Consider the following 16,955-nt stretch of genomic DNA (forward strand, 5'->3'; position numbering starts at 1 on the left):
TCTGGTGAAAGCATTTGACTCTTCAGGACTGAGATATCACTTTCTACTCAATTGCTTTTAGTAGATTTTGCTTGTGTCTATTGTTCAATTGGTCATGGAATTCAGGGACTTTATGGCCATTTGGACAGCATAGCTGTTCAATACTCTAATACCAAAGTGGCTTGATGAGGGGATTTCTATTGTTGATAACTTACCCAGGTGAACCCACAAGTCCGACTCAAAGTGTGACAGCCTAAAGGTCAAAGTGCTCAACCTAGAACTGCCCTCAATATTGGCAGGACTGTCATCCTTCTTTTAGATTGGGGTAACTAGGGGGTGTGGGGCAGCTAGGTGGTATAAGGGACAGGGTGCCAGGCCTGGAGTCAAGAAGACTCATTTTCCTGAGTTCAACTCTGGCCTGTTGTGTGCAGATGCAAAGCATGGAATCCTTGCAAAGGTACAGGGAGAGCCTCACCCAGAATTCCAGGGGACCCCCCCCTGGAGAACTTTGGGTGAGGGGCAGTTGAGAAGGGTTGGAGACAGTTAATTTGTGGGAATGGATGTGAGCAGACACTCTGCTTGATTCTCCTGACTTGGGGTTTCTCCTGAGGTGGCCATTGTAGTTTAAGCCAGTGGTTTCTACTCATAGAGTTAGCCTATTTGTTATTACTATTCTTCATTAATATAATTATATAATTATTTAGTAATTAGAGAGTAAGATATTTATCTATAGCAAGAGAGCCAGTTTTAGTTAAGTGCTTCATCCCTCCAGTGAGGAGGGGGAAGGGGGCATCAATTTAACAGTTCAGGGTCACCTTTCCTTTATTCAAATACCTTCATTAACTTCTCTAATTTTCCTTGTTAATTCCTAATATAACTTTTTACCTTCAAATCTGTGCCTGATAATTATTTGGAAGATACTTACAATTCAGTCTGTATATTTAGTTTGAATCCTGTTGGCTGCCAGTTTAAGATCTCCTCTGTCATCAACAGTTAGATAGCTAGCTGTTATATCTCCTCTAACTGACCTGAGAGGAATATAAATTAATGAAAAGGAACATTATTGGGGTTTCAGCCATAAGAGAAACTTACCAGAAGAATCCTATTCCTGTCTTCATTACCAACTGAAGCAGAAGCAGTTAGAGGGGGAGGGGTTTGAGAATTAGGAGTGTTTTACCCCCTCCTTTCCTCACTGAAGCCTGTCAATCTCTGGCTCTGAACTTGAAGCTTTAGTTGGCCCTGACACATTTATCTGCTTCTCCAAACTATCTGTTATTATCATCATAACAGGCCTCAGAAACTTCCTAGCTGTGTGACCCTGGGGAAGTCCCTTCACCCTATTAGCTTCAGTTCTTCATATGCAAAATGAACTGGAGAAGGAAATGATAAATCACTCCAGTATCTTTGCCAAGAAGACTTCAAATGGGGTCCTGAAGAGTTGACCATGATATCACCACCACCACCACCACCACCACCACTACAACAACAACAACAACAACAAATGCATGCACAAAACTTTCAGGGTCTCAATCAAGCCTCAGAAGAGATTCCAATCTCTCTTGGAGACAAATACTGGCTTTCCTTGTCAACTCCATATTGCCTCAGCATATGGACCATCAGATATGTCAGGCTTTGAAATGTTTAGCACCAGATGCCAACTCTGCATTCTGAAGGTTTAAGAGCTAAAGTGTGAGGACTCTCCTTGCACCAGTAAAATGCACCTACCTGTGACTGGCTCCAAGATTACTCAAGATAGAAGATAAGGAGGGAGTCTGGCTACATCTTAATCAACATCATCCTCATTTTTGTTCTTAGATAAGTTAGAGTTCAAAAGCAAAATGTCCTTGGGCCATTTTACTTTTACTTTTACTTGGGTAGCCTATAGAACCATATCTTAGCTAACTACAGAAAAGCATTTATCCTGCAGAAAATCTTCAGATTTTTGCTCTTAGGAAAATAGGATTTTAGAGGTGAAAGGAGCCTTCAAGATCATTCAATCCAATCCCCTTATTTTACAGAAAGAACAGGTCTAAAGACAGGAAATGACTTACCCCAACCTAAACCCCAAAACCTAAATTAAAAAGTGAAAACACTAGAATTCCCATTTAAGGCTTCTAAATATAAAAAGGGTTCTTTTCCCACCATGACATCATTTCAATACTAAAAAAGATTTCTGTCTTTTAGAAAAATCATAGTGGAAAAAAATTTTTCCTTACATTCCACATAAACACCCTTATATAAAGACAGCTGTAATGAATTTCTTAAATTAAATACCAAAGGAAGGTATGGCTTTCTCTATGCAAGCCTTCAGTTTAATCTTTGAATAAATAATTTAATTATATGATCAGAATTGTTCTCATTTTGGCTTTAGCTGCCAGGACATTCATGACCAAAATTGGTAGCCAATGACAGTAATTAACACGAGTCAGATCTTTTGTAATACTTATTCATAATACATACTACTCCTTTTTAATTGATTAACTATTCTATTTCTGTTGCCACATATAATCTTTTATTTGATTATGTAATTTGCCTTTGCTTAAGTACCTTATAATACCTCTCTCCTCTTTTAAAAATTAAAATTATTCTTTTTCATAGCCATAATCTTGTATTTAATATTACTATAAGCCACCTTAAAGCCTTAACTCTATAACTTTTTATTTCTAATTGTATCAATTAAAGTATTCCAGTATGCACATAAGAGATATTCATGTGATATTAAAATTTAAATGATAAATGACTCTGGATTGAATTTCATTAACAAATCACAATCACCACCAAGTCATTTAATTGTGTGCCATTGCAGATATGGAACAATAAAATATATTAATATTATATATATGTATATATATATGCTAAGCATTTGGAAGGATTGTGTTTTATTTCTTCACTAATATTCATTTCATGGTACTGCAACAAGTACCATCATATCTAGTCACTTTTATTGGGTCTGATATTTCAATTTGCCTATAAGTTAATTCAGGATTGGTTCCATCAATAACTTTGTAAGACCACACCTAAAGAATCTTAGCACCAGAGGTTTTCTTAGACTCCATCTAGTTTGATGTATAACTATACAAGAATCTTTCATAAAACATACCCAGGAAAAGATTTACATGATACAAAGTGAAGTGAGTAGGACCAGGAGGACATTGCATATACACTAATAGCAATACAGTAGGATGAACCATTGTGAATGACTGCTCTTCTTAGCAACACAGTGATCCAAGACAATCTGAAAATGATTCAATATGAATGCCATCTGCCTCTAGAGAAAGAACTGAGGGAGTCTGAATGCAGACAGAAACATCCTTTATTTTATGCAATTTTCTTTCTTCTTTTTTAATTTTAGTTTTCTTCCACAAAAATAATTAATATGGACAAGTGGTTTACATGACTGCACATGTAAAATCTATATGAAATTGTTTACCATCTTAAGAGGATGGGAATTCCCAAACAGAAGAGATAGCTAAACCAGTATCAGGCTGTAAACCCCAGAATTTTAACAGGTTTTTTTGGTTTTTATTCATTTTCTACAAGGGATGAACCCATATATATATATATATATATCTTAATTAATTAATTAGGAATAGCTTTCCATGTTTCCATAATTCATGTTCTCTCCCACCCCTCCCCCCTCCCAGAGATGACAAACAATTCCACTGGGTTATATATGTATCATTGTTCAAAACCTATTTCCATATTATTCATATTTACAATAGAATGATCTTTTCAAGCCAGAACTCTAATCATATCCCCATTGAACCATGTCATCAATCAAATGTTTTTCTTCTGCATTTCTATTCCCACAGCTTTCTCTGGATGTGGATAGTGTTCTTTCTCATAAGTTCATCTGATTTGTCCTGGATCATTGCATTGCTATTAGTAGCAAAGTCTGTTACATTTGATCATGCTACGATGTATCAGTTTCTGTATACAGTGTTCTGGTTCTGCTCATTTCACTCCATATCAGTTCAGGAGGTTCTTCCAGTTCACATAGAAATCTTCAGTTCATCATTCCTTTTAGCATAATAGCATTCCATCACCATCAGATACCGCAATTTGTTCAACCATTCCCCAAGTGATGGACACCCTCTCATTTTCAAGTTTTTTCCCCCCAAAGAGTGAGGCTATAAATATTTTTGTACAAGTCTTTTTCCTTATTATCTCTTTGGGGTACAAACCCAGCAGTGGTATGGCTGGATAAAAGGGCAGGCAATCTTTTAAAGCCCTTTGGGCAGAGTTCCAAATTGCCTTCCAGAATGGCTGGATCAATTCACAATTCCATCAGCAATGCATTAATGTCCCTATTTTGCTACATCCCCTCCAACATTTAATACTTTCCTTTAAATTCATATTAGCCAATCTGCCAGCTGTGAGGTGGTACCTCAGAGTTGTTTTGATTTGCTTTTCTCTAATTATAAGAGATTTAGAATACTTTTTCATGTGATGATTGATAGTTTTGATTTCTTCATCTGAAAATTGCCTATTCATATCCCTTGACCATGTGTCAATTGGGGAATGGCTTGATTTTTTTGCATATTTGACTTAGTTTATTGTATATGTGAGAAATTAAACCTTTGTCAGAGAGTTTTGTTATGAAACTTTTTCAGAGATTCTGGTTTTCCTTCTGATTTTGACTGCATTGGTTTTGTTCATACAAAACCTTTTTAATTTAATATGATCAAAATCATTCATTTTACATTTTTTAATGTTCTCTGTCTCTTGCTTGATCTTAAATTCCTTTCTTTTCCATGGATCTGACAAACTATTCTATGTTCACCTAATTTATTTATGATTTCACTCTTTATATTTAAGTCATTTACCCATTTTGAATTTATATTGGTATAGGGTATGAGATGTTGATCTAGACCTAATCTCTACCACATTGTTTCCTAATTTTCCCTGTAGTTTTTGTCAAATAGTGGATTCTTGATAATGATGACATTTTTAAAGAGTTATAGATATCATTTTTCTATATAGGAGTACATGCCATTTGACCTTATTGAAGCTCTTAAGTTTTTTTTTCCCTTTCTTATTTACCTTTTTGTTTTTCTCTTGAATTCTGTATTTGGGCATCAGATTTTATGTTTAGGTCTGGTCTTTTTTTCAAGAATGCTTAGAAATCTTCTATTTTATTAAATGACCATAGTTTCCCCTGAAAGAATATAGTCAGTTTTGAAGAGTAGTTGATTCTTGGTGGTAGGCCCAGTCTCTTGCCTTCTGGAATATCATATTCCATGGCTTCCAGTCTTTCAGTATGGGTGCTGCCAGATCTTGTGTAATCCTAATTGGGGCTCCATGATATCTGAATTATTTCTTTCTAGCAGTTTTTAGTATCTTCTCATTGACCCGGGAGTTCTTGAGCTTGGCTATGACATTCCTGGGAGTTGTTAATTGGGGATTTCATGCTGGAGATGGTCTGTGGATTCTTTTGGTTTCTATTTTACCCTCATGTTCAAGAATTTCAGGGCAGTTTTCTTGGATAATTTTCTGTAGTATGGTTTCTAGGCTTTTTTGGGGGGAACATGATTTTCAGGTAATCTGGTAATTCTTAAATTGTCTCTCCTGGATCTATTTTCCAGGTCATTTGTTCTCCCAGTGAGGTGTCTGATATTATCTTCAATTTCTTCATTCTTTTGATTTTGTCATGTCTTGGTGTCTCATGAAGTCATTAGCTTCTACTTGACCAATTCTAATTTTTAAAGACTGAATTTCTTCCTTGATCTTTTGATTCTCCTTTTCCTTTTACTACTTTCTTCCTTTCAAGTCATTCTTCTTTGAAAAAATTTTCCATCATTTTCCAGTAGGTCAATTCTGGCTTTCAATGCCTGTACCTCTATTTCCAGACGACCTATTTTGCTTTTCAGGCTACTATTTTCCTTTTGCCATTTTCCCTCAATCTGTCTCATTTGATTTTTAAATTCCTTTTTGAGCTCCTCTGTAGTCTGCATGCAATTTTCTACTGTTTTTTTGAAGCTTTGCTTGATGTTTCCTGGATCTCATCCTTGCCCATTGGTTCTGTTCTTTGGTCCTTATTCCCCATTGAAGTTTTCAATTGTAGTTTTTCCCCCCTTTTATTTACTCATTTTATTTACTTCCCACCCCACCAATCCCTGTGGACTATATAGACTTACCCCTCTGTTGATTTCCTGAACCAGAGAGCTTGAGCTCTTATGCCCTGAGGCCAAGTATTCTCTTTTCTCAATACTCTGCTGATACACTGGATTCATCAGGTAGAGCTAACCTGCTGAGCTGGCTTGCCCTGGGGCAAATTTTTCATTTTAGAGAGCTGGCTGAGAGTGTCTGGCCAGGTGCCCAACCCCCAACCCCAGTTCCTCCCTGGCAGTCCTTGTCAAAGCCCTGAACCATGTGTCGTGGGTCAGAGGCAATCTCTCATGGTTATGGTCTCTGCCAGGGCTTACACAGTCAGCCCGGTCTTATCACAGGTCTCCGTGCTGGATGGAGGAGGGTATCCTGCCTGATGACCCCACCAAGTTCCTTCCTGCCATATGTTACCAGAGACATAGACCATGTGTGGTGGGTCAGAGGCAAACCCTCATGGCTGCAGTCTCTGCCTGGTGCTTACACAGTCAGCCTGGTCTTATCACAGGCTTTAGCACTGGGTGGGGAAGTGTGTTCAGCCAGCCTGTCTCTCCCTTTTCCCATGAAAATAGATACACTGTGCCTACCTTTCAAGTTGTTTTCAGTAGGAGAGTCTTGAGACTTCTTCTTGTTGGGTTTGTGAAGAGGTCCAGCCCCCTCAAAGATCTGCATGGATTCTAATCACCTAGGAGGGAAGTCAAGGACTGGGAAAACAAATGGGGAAAAAGGCTTAAGGTAGGGGATGGAGACACATAGAGAAAATAAGAAACACAGAAAAAGATCCAGTGTGGAGTGAATGATCTTGTCTCTGACAGGTTTATTATATGGTTAACACATCACTGGGGGTTTCAGGACATCCTCCAAACAAAGAAAACACCAAAAAATTTAACATAAGATTACAAGTCCAATTACAAAGATAATGAAATAGGTGGTAAACCAATTGTTCAGCCAGGTGGCAAGGAAGAAGTTATTTGAAAGTCCTTCCTGACTTATGTTAAACCTTCCTCTTCCTGGAACCCTGGTCAAAACTTATTCAGATGGGAAAGGTATGCCTTACTGATTCAAAAGATCTTTTCAGCCTGCCTATCAGCTTCCAGACTGCATCTGCATTAATAGAAGACATTAATAGAAGAATGATCTTTAAACCCAACAAAATTTTACTCCAATCCAATAGAAGGATTTGATATAGATCAATAGTGTGAGTTATTAAAAATATATCCAGATAAGTCTGACCCATGAGCTCATTTGAATCATCTTTTGAATACATCTTTAATGCCCTCATGATTTATGATATTTGAAACCCTTCAGTTTGGATTTATGTTTCCTTTGAAGCATGATATAAATATTGGTTTGGAAGGGATAATCAGAAAGGTGCTCCTAAGCCTTCATCTTAGCTCTGCCTGAGAAAATGAACCCATACATTTATAAAAGCCATATAACAAATGTTCACTGGTTGATGGGTCAGAGGTACCCATTGGCATAAGACCTAGGAAGAGTAATCCCATTTTCCAGTCTCAGACTGTAGTCTCAACTCTAAACCTTTTTAATTTCATTCATTCAATCAACAACTAAATCTTGTTCCCAGACCCAGAGGATGAAGCACCTGACATCGGCTTCTTGACGCTTCTTCAACGTTCACTATCTTTTTCTCTGTAAGCATCCTGTCTATGCGTGGCTAGATCCAAACTGGGTCCTAATTCTGAAGCCCAGCACTGCTTATTGTGGGTGAAACATTCCCTACCCCCTTATATAAGAATTAGATTTTATGTTAGCAGTAGTCTTTAGATAATCATAATTGCAAATCTAAGATAGTTAGCATGTCATGATTTTAGTAGGCTTTTTGTGATTATTTTAGTATAAGTATTAAGGTTTTGAAATGTTTGTTTTGAATTCAGGGAGGTGCTATTTGGAAGTGTCTAGCAGACTTCCTATGGACACGTGGGGGCTATGAGACTACATTTCCCGTGATTCCAATGGGTTTCTGGTTTCCAGTTTTTGGGCATGGGGACGTCAGACATCCCCACGCAGCTTAAATTCGGAGGAGGGCCTAGAGAAAGTCTCTTGGTTACCAGGCTGGCGTATGAGAGAGTCAGGATGGGCACTAGCGATAAATTCAAAAGATAGTCAAGCATGGTCATATATATTTCACCAACATGGCCATGGCTATTAAAATATTAATTTCTCTTATATTATATGTCATTATCATTTTTAATCATAACAGAATTAAGTCAACAACTGCTTTAGCATAGGCCTTGGTGTCAGCCTCACCCTTTAGAGTTGCTGTATCATGCACCCACGGCAATAATTATGGTCTTGAACTTGTGATCTAGCATAGGTCACGAGGCCTGATCCAGGGTTCAAAGCCTGGTACCACCCAACACTACTCACTCTTATCTTTGTGTCACTAGTCTAGGCTTACTCGCTCCCCACTTTGCAATTTGTGTCACTACTCCAGGCTCACCCCACCCCACTTTTCCACCAAGTGACTTCTTCTGCCAAAGAGAAATATTTCCTGATTACTTCAACCAATCCATATCTCTATTTTTATCACTATCTTGGATCATTTCACAAATTGTGATAACCTTGGGGTATAAAAGAAGTCTTCTCATAAGGCTTGGGGTCTTTTGGTCTTGATCAGAAGTCCAGCTTTATTGTGAGATTGGATCTCTTACAATAAACTTATTTCTTTATGGCTTAGAGAATTTGATTTGCATTTTTGTTGCTAGAAATTATGCAACAATCTGATGAATGCACTCTGATGTGGACACTTCCCTCTTTAGTATTTGTGGGAGATCCGTTCCCACACCTGACTTTTCAGTTTTGACAGCTATCCAGGTTGAATGCTTTCTAGCCAAGTCCTCCTTCAACCCAGTTCTTCTGCTCTGCCATTTTTAAACCCTCCACTGGGCCATTCCTCTGACTTAATCACTGCTGCTCCCCAGGGACTGAACAAGGAAACTGGGAGGTCAGAGGCTGCTCTAATGCCAGCATTCTTGAATTCAGGTTAAATGTTGGAATGAAATGAGGTACTCACAAATGACTGAAACATTTAAGCTGATGAGGCCTTTGGCCTCATACAACAAGGATCTGAAATGAGGCTACAGTGGCACTTAGCTTTTCTGACCAGGGCTCCCTTTGCTGGACACATATCTGGTCACAAGGGTCCAAATGGACGGTGTCTGGCCTTTATATAATCCAGAAGCTGAGGTGAATCATTTCCTGGGGATGACTTTGTCTCCTTTAATGGAAAACTGATCCCTTTTGAAAATGGGAAGAGGAGAGGTCTGACCCTCTCCCATGTTGTAGATGGAAGGAAAAAGCTGCATCCAGGAAATACTGGTCAATTTTAGCCCTATAATGTAGATAAGGGCATCTACAGAGCATCTACTATATGCTTTATATCCTTGATCCTCACAACAACCTCTGGGAGGTAGGTCCAATTATCCCCATTTTACAGATTTGGAAACTGAGACAAACAGATGTTTGGTCCCACAGCCAGTAATTGTCTGAGGCTAGATTTGAATTCGGGTCTTCCTGACCCAAAACCTAGTGCTCTATCCATTAAACTACCTAGCTACCTCTATGTAAGGTATTCTCTTCTATTCTTTATCCACTCACATATGTTGGTTACATAGCCTACATATAGTTCTAGCTCTGGCCTTTCTTTTTTCCTATCCAATATTTGTTATTGTCTGTAAGTCATTCAAAGAGTTGATCATCACCTCAACTCCAAAGAGGTTGAGACAGAATTTAGTTAGATGTTGGGCTTGAAGTCAACAAATCCAAAGTTCAAATTCTATCTCTGGTGCTTGTTAGCTGTGTGACTTTGAGAACATTTCTTCATTTTACTTCTCTGAAATTCAGTTTCCATATCTGTAAGATAGAGGAATGGATTGAAAGCCTCTAAATCTTAATTATTTTTATTTTTGCCTCATGGATCCCTTTGACAGTTTGGTGAAGCCATTAGAACCCTTCTCAGAATAATGTTTTAATATTAATATTCTTTAAAACCCTTACCTTCTCTCTTTAAATGGATACTAAGCATCTGTTCTAAAGGCAGAAATGTGGTAAGAGCTAGACAACTGGGGTTAAGTGACTTGCTCAGGGTCATACAGGTAGGAAGTGTCTGAGGCCAGATTTGAGTCCTGGTCCTCCAAACTTCAGCCATTGCTCTTTATCCACTGAGCCATCTAAGTGCCCCAGAATGATGTTTTTAAATTCATAAAATTAAGTATATGGGTAACAAAAACCCCCAACTATGGACAAATAGCAAAAAAAAAATTAAGCCAAATTCAAAAACCTTAGGTTAAGAATCTCTACACAGAGTCTTTTCCATTTTTGGTATTCTACCTTCTTTGTTCAAAGGCCCCTTCTCACTTTAACATTACTTTATTCTGTAATATTCATACATTCATAAAAATGACTTTATTTAGAATTTACATAATACTTTGCTCACAACAGCCTCATGAGTCAGGTAAGGCACATATACCATTTCCATTATGAAGAAATTGAGACTCAGCAGAGGGAAAGTATGCAACTAAAACAGGCAACTAGCCAAGTGATCTCTGCAGAACTGTGGACAGGAAAAAAATGTTCTGAGTCAGCAGGTAATAAAAAGGCAATTTGCATTGCAGAGCAAGGCAAAAAAAAAGTCTTTAAGAATAGATATGAAGAATCTTTGGTATACATTTCCAAAAAAAACACATTTAAAAAAGTGGTGCCTAGAATACAGTAGGTGCTTAATAAATGCTTATTGCCTTCCCTCCCCTTCTAAATGTCACATGGACAAATAAAACAAGTACTTAGAAAGTACTGGGCATTTCATTTTATTTCTTTCTGTATGTGAAGCTTGAATAGGAAAAGGATGATAGGTTAATGAAATTAAAATCAAAGTAAATTAGCCATTAAATATGATTGCTTCTGCATTCTGCTTAACCAGTTCATTCTACTTTTCTAGTCCTTAATAGTATGAAATAATTTTGATAAATATTCTTATTAAAATATATGTAGTTTGCGATCTGGTGATGCAAAGTCTACTTCATTCCTACTTCTTCATAATTTTCCTGAATATTCTTGACCTTGAGTTCCTTGAAAGGTTTAAATATTTAATCCAAATCTATAGAGCAATTTCTTGCCAGGTTGATTGGTATAGTATTCACTCTATAAATTAATTCAGGTAACAACCTTATTTTTCTGATGTTGGCAAAACTTCATATTGATTAATAAATGTTTTCCAATGATTTTTTCCCTTTATTTTGAAAAGAATAATTAGTAGTTGTATTTCTAAGGCTTCTAAATATATCTTGCCAAGTTAATTTCTCAAACTTCTTCTGCATTTTGGAATTACTTTGAATGGAAGGTTTCCCATTTCCTCCTGCTGGCTTTTGTAAGAAATGTACAAAAAGGCTGCTGATTTTGTACATTGCTATTTGACTGAAGCTGTTATTATTAATTTTTTTTTACTAAATTTCTGGGATTCTTTAAACAAACCATCTGAAAATAGGGCTAATTTAGTTCTCTGTTTGCCTATGTTTAACTTCTTTTCTTCTCTTTTTACAACTGTTAACATTCTAGAACTGTATCAAATAATAGGGAAGATATTTCAAGTCCTTGTATTACAGTTCAACTCACTGAAAATGCTTTGTGCTTCTCCAATGCAAATAATTCTAGTTCTCTATTTTAGACAATTATTGTTTGTCATGTTCATGAAGTGATTTTATTCTGCTGATTTCTTAGAGCATTTTTGTTTGTTTGTTTGTTTGTGTGTGTGTGTGTGTGTGTGTGTGTGTGTGTGTGTGTGTGTTTTAACCCTTAACTTCTGTGTATTGGCTCCTAGGTGGAAGAGTGGTAAGGGTGGGCAATGGGGGTCAAGTGACTTGCCCAGGGTCACACAGCTGGGAAGTGTCTGAGATCAGAATTGAACCCAGGACCTCCCTTCTCTAGGCCTGACTCTCAATCCACTGGGCTACCCAGCTGCCCCCTACAGCATTTTTGAAATCAGTGGAGTGCAATGATTTGTTATTGACATTTCTTAATATAGTGATGTAATTGTGATTTTAATTATTTTTGTTATAAATATTTATAAGGAAATAGGTCTCTGACCATTCCCCCAGCTGAGGAAGCCAAGGATATAATCACAGAAATCAAGCTATTAAATTAATTATAAAGATGTGACTATAGTTCTTTAGTAAATGTGAAAAAGTTTCCTTGATTGAATGGGCCCTCCTCCTCCAGATATCCCCATAGTCTCAATTTTGGGTAGCTCTCCATTGATTGTGGGAAAGAGAGGCTCAAGTATTCTTCTCTTGGGTCCCTTTCTTGGGGCCTTGTATTGAAGAATCTCCATGAAATCTATGTGATGTTGTTATGAAAGTGCTTGGAAATACCATTTTTCCATGGGGCTAAGACCCCCATAACTGGTGGCTTGAAGATTATACTAATTCTCAAATACATGTGTTTGGAGAATTTAATCAACAAGCAACATTTAAGAAAATCACCATAGGTTATTGCCTATTTAGGGGCTTATAAAGACCTACTGCAACCCAATGACAATGGAGGCTAGAAATATGGGGGAAAAACCCTAGCTGGCCCACTATGAAGAGATAGTTTGATTCTAACCATTTTACAGGAGTTAATTGGAAACCAGAGGTTCGTTGAAAGTTAATATTTCACCTTCTGATGAGAAACCAAAGTGTATGTGGTAAAAATCCCTCTGGTCCCCATAAAACAGAAAGCATTGCAACATCTGAACAAAAAGTACCTAGTAGAAGGCACCTAAAATTTCCCCAAGGGGCTGCTAAAATAAATAAGGTATTCCATATTTAGGTCTGAACTCATTCATTCCTAGAACAAGCAGGTTAACTTCAAATGAATCAAACAAACTCAAGAAAGTCCAAAAGGAGAAATTAATCCCTTGGAGTTGATTCCTTGGGGGTTTCCAGACCATCAGTTTTACCTTTTCCTATAGACTTGTAGATCCTAGGGATGTCAGGAAAGCTGCCTTCACTCAAGTCATAATATGACATAAAGTAGAACAATAGATATCGCTCCTTAAGTATTTAAACATGTCAAAAAAGATGTCTCAAAAATAAGGTCTGACTTGTAAAGGAAATGCACCAAATTACGGTTGTTTAATTAGAATTTAAAACAAAATAAGAGAATACTTTTTTTTCCTCATAAAGCCCTGTGATACTAAGTCATTTAAGAAGGAAACTCTCTTCAGATTTCCCCACAAGGGTTGAAAGAAAATCAAATATATTCTGATTAAAGCCCCCATAGTATAGCAACTCCTCCGGTATACTTCCCAACTTGACATTCATGGTTTTATATGTTAGGTTCCCAAGGATAACTACTATGTCAAGAATTGCTTGAGTAGTAAAGTATTCTGTAGATTGACATTCTTGTTTTTTTTTTCTTTAGAAAATTTTATTTAATTAATTTAGAATATATCACTGAAGCCTCAATGTAGTACTGCCTTAAAAACTAAAATTCTGAAAATGGGAAATGAGGTAAGAAGAGTGAGATTGATTCAATAGAAGACACTCTCCAGGGTCCTATTTTCACCAAATAGGCTACAGAGTAACAGAATTTTGAAAATTGTAACTGTGAAGAGGTAAGACAAAAAGTCTATGATGTGATGTTGCTAAAACAGAGACCAATAGCTTTTCTGAATTCTCTACATAACACTAAATTTTGCAAGGAGCACAAAATTTGCTTGGGTGTGGTGAAAATGTTCTGGACTCGTGCTTTCAATATTCTTTGTCTATGTGAGGGATGTTATGAGGAAGAGCTTAGATATTTAGTGAAATTAGCACCCAGGCTGTCAGGCTGTCAGATAAGACCTGAAGGTTCCAAGGATGGAACTATGGCAAGGAAGGAAGTGATTTCCTGAGGGATTCTGTTATGGCTGAGAGAGCCGTTGGATGCTGAAAACTATCTCCAGGAGAGAGTGTATTTGTCTCCCATAAGAAATTCCTGTCTGTGGGGAATTCAAGTTGAGAAGGGGGATCAGACTTGGGTGGTGGATATCCCCAACTGATTCAAGTTCTTTGTTTTTATCCTTTTGGATTAGTTTTGCTGAGGACCTGTGCTAGAGCATTGTGGGAACAGAAGTAAATCCAAGCTGTGAGACACCCATTCACCGTGCAGCTTTTTAGGCTAATCCAGGCAGCCTGGGTTAAAATAGTGTAGATCCTGACCCAACTCGCAGTTCCTGAGTTTGTCCTTAGATAACTAGGTTAGGGTTATCTAAGGTAACTAGAGGCAGTAGAGACCTCTCTCTACTGCCTCTATCCTTTAAAGTCATTATTTAAAAGTGTTTTTATTCCTGTTGTGTCTTGCCCTATAGAAGTAAGATATGCCTGGCTGATTTAGTCTAAGTGGCAGTTGGATTCCATCTGCCACTCACTCACATTGTCACAGCCCTTTTGTATTTGTTTAAGATAGTTATATATCTTCGCCCTTCATTCTTCCTGCTTCCCTTCCCCCAACCCCCTCAAAAAAAAAACCCTGTGTGTGTATTTGTGTTTATTTACCCACATCAGTTGGCAACCTCAGAGGGTGGGTTGAGAAGGGAACACGAAGTTACCTCTGGGACACTCATGCAGGACTAGAAGTGCTGGAACTCAGAACATTCTATTGCAATTTCTCAGTGACTGCTGGAGCTCTGAATATTCTAAACCACTGATTCCCAAAGTGGGCGCCACCGCCCTCTGGTGGGGGCAATCCAGGTAAGGCAGTGATGGCCACAGGTACATTTATCTTTCCTATTAATTGCTATTAAAATTAAACAAAAATAATTTCCAGAGGGCTAAGTAATATTTTTTTCTGGAAAGGGGGCGGTAGGCCAAAAAAGTTTGGGAACCACTGGTTTAAACCAATCAGGAAAGACTGTTTTACTACTGGGCTCATTGAGAAACACTTAGAAGGCTCCCACAAGATTCCTGGACATTTAAAACTTTTTCCTGAGTTAATCTGTTTTCAGTGCTTGTCTTTGCTGTTTGGTGTTTTTCCTTCCCTATTTCTTTGTTTTGTGATTGTTATTGTTAAAATCTTGTTGTAAACCCAGAGTATAAGCCAATCCACTGTGGCTTATTTCTATTATAATAGTACTATTAGGGGAACTTCAATATTAGTAACAGCTATCTCACTCACATTGTCACAGCCCCTTTTGTATTTGTTTAAGATAGTTATATATCTTCACCCTTCATTCTTCCTTCATCCCTTTCCCCCCAAAAGAACCCCTGTGTATGTATTTGTGTTTATTTACCCACATCAGGAAATAGAGCCTCGTGGAGGTTTATCTTAGTCAGGAAGGTATATGAAGACCTAGGAACTAAAGTGGATTTCTGGCCATAAGGGAAGTGAAAATTGGCTGATTAGGATTAGCAGCAGAGGGCACTGTGATATTGGAAATTTGGAGGTCCTTGAACTCATTTTGAGGTCCCAAGAACCTCCAAATTTCCAATATCACAGCACTAAAGTGCCTAGAGAGAAGAAAGAGTTAAGAAAAGTTCTAAGATTCTTTCAAATGTCCATATTTATCTCAGCTTAAGCTCCTGTATCTCCCTAGACAGCCCAGATGAAAAGAAGAGAGCTTCAATACTGTAATGAAGCCTGAGAAAATGGAATCGTTGGAGTTTATTGCAGAGGGGAATGACATGGCCAAATTGACACTTTAGGAAAATCGATTTAATTAGCATAGTTAGTTTTGCTTTTTTTTTTTAAAGTTTGCAAAGTGCTTTATAAACATTCTCTCACTTTGTCCTCACAACAACCTTGTGAGGTAGATTTGATTATTATCCCCATTTTACAGATAAGAAAATTGAGGGTAAGTAATTTGCCCAGAGTCACACAGTTAAGAAGGGTCTAAGGTTGAGTTTGGAGCCATATCTTCTTGGGATAGCTAAATTGTACAGTGGTTAGAGCACTGGATTTGAATTCAAATCCAACTTCAAACATCTCTTAGCTATGTGGTCTTGATCATGTCATCTAACTCTTATCTGCCTTGATTTTCTCAATTTTAAAATAGGCATAGAAATAATATCATTGTTATGAGGATCAAATGAGATATTTGTAAAGTGCTTAGCCCAGCACATAGTAGGTTCTATGTAAATATTTATTACCTTCCCTTTCCCTTTTTTGACTTCAGATCTAGTGCTTTATCCCCTAACTCAGCCAGTTGCCTTTATAGATAATTGAAGGATGAACTGGAATGAGGAGAAAGTGAGGCTAGGAGATCAGGCTATTGAAATAATCAAAATGATGAAAGCCTGAACCAGGGTGGAGTGGGTGCGAGTGAAAAGAAGACATTGGCAAATTACTAGCCCAGGGTCTGGTCCATGAAAAGATACTTGAAACTTCACAAACATAAAATGTATTATCTATTATATTGTTTTCCCTTACTCTCCTACCTCTCATCTCTTCTTATGGTTCTCTATTCCTCTCCACTCTAGTGAATTTATTTTATTTTGATTGTAATTCAAAAACCCTTTCATATTGGTCATTGTTGAAAGAACAAACTCATACATAACCCAAATTCCCAAAATAAAACCATAAATACATTGATGTGAAAGACAACTGGTTCTTTCTCGGGATGTAGACAGCACTCCCCTTCTTGTCTTTCAGGATTGTTCCAGATCATTGCATTTGGAATGATTTGAAAGGATCTGAAATTAAAATACTTGTTGCTTCCATTTGCTATCAATGCTTCTTCAATATTAAATAAAAATTTGGACTAGATGGACAACAAGGTCTTCCCTTCTCTGTTCAAGTTCTGAGTCTAGGCAATATTGTCTGTAACTATGAGTTAAAGAGTTTTCACTGTAATATTTCCAAAGGCCAGAAGATGGGGATGTTACTGTAATAGCAAT

This window comes from Gracilinanus agilis, chromosome 6 (genome assembly GCF_016433145.1).
Source record: "Gracilinanus agilis isolate LMUSP501 chromosome 6, AgileGrace, whole genome shotgun sequence".
NCBI classification, from domain to species: domain Eukaryota; kingdom Metazoa; phylum Chordata; class Mammalia; order Didelphimorphia; family Didelphidae; genus Gracilinanus; species Gracilinanus agilis.